Raw genomic sequence first — 1,250 nt, 5'->3', positions numbered from 1 at the left:
AATCGGATGGACAAAGTTAGTTGTAATTAACAGTTTTTGTATGAAAACACACTTCTGGTGGAACTTCCTATCAAAGAACAAAGTTCGTTTCGGATGGACAAAGTTAGTTGTAATTAACAGTTTTTGTATAAAAACACACTTCTGGTGGAACTTCAAATCAAAGAACAAAGTTCGAATCGGATGGACAAAGTTAGTTGTAATTAACAGTTTTTGTATGAAAACACACTTCTGGTGGAACTTCCTATCAAAGAACAAAGTTCGTTTCGGATGGACAAAGTTAGTTGTAATTAACAGTTTTTGTATGAAAACACACTTCTGGTGGAACTTCCAATCAAAGAACAAAGTTCGAATCGGATGGACAAAGTTAGTTGTAATTAACAGTTTTTGTATAAAAACACACTTCTGGTGGAACTTCGTATCAAAGTACAAAGTTCGAATCGGATGGACAAAGTTAGTTGTAATTAACAGTTTTTGTATGAAAACACACTTCTGGTGGAACTTCATATCAACAAACAAAGTTCGAATCGGATGGACAAAGTTAGTTCTAATTAACAGTTTTTGTATGAAAACACACTTCTGGTGGAACTTCATATCAAAGAACAAAGTTCGAATCGGATGGACAAAGTTAGTTGTAATTAACAGTTTTTGTATGAAAACACACTTCTGGTGGAACTTCAAATCAAAGAACAAAGTTCGAATCGGATGAACAAAGTTAGTTCTAATTAACAGTTTTTGTATGAAAACACACTTCTGGTGGAACTTCAAATCAAAGAACAAAGTTCGAATCGGATGGACAAAGTTAGTTGTAATTAACAGTTTTTGTATGAAAACACACTTCTGGTGGAACTTCAAATCAAAGAACAAAGTTCGAATCGGATGAACAAAGTTAGTTGTAATTAACAGTTTTTGTATAAAAACACACTTCTGGTGGAACTTTGTATCAAAGAACAAAGTTCGAATCGGATGGACAAAGTTAGTTGTAATTAACAGTTTTTGTATGAAAACACACTTCTGGTGGAACTTCAAATCAAAGAACAAAGTTCGAATCGGATGGACAAAGTTAGTTGTAATTAACAGTTTTTGTATGAAAACACACTTCTGGTGGAACTTCGTATCAAAGTACAAAGTTCGAATCGGATGGACAAAGTTAGTTGTAATTAACAGTTTTTGTATGAAAACACACTTCTGGTGGAACTTCAAATCAAAGAACAAAGTTCGAATCGGATGGACAAAGTTAGTTGTAATTAACA

This window comes from Anopheles moucheti, unplaced genomic scaffold (genome assembly GCF_943734755.1).
Source record: "Anopheles moucheti unplaced genomic scaffold, idAnoMoucSN_F20_07 putative_Y_2, whole genome shotgun sequence".
Classification (NCBI taxonomy): domain Eukaryota; kingdom Metazoa; phylum Arthropoda; class Insecta; order Diptera; family Culicidae; genus Anopheles; species Anopheles moucheti.
This window is presented reverse-complemented; position numbering follows the sequence as displayed.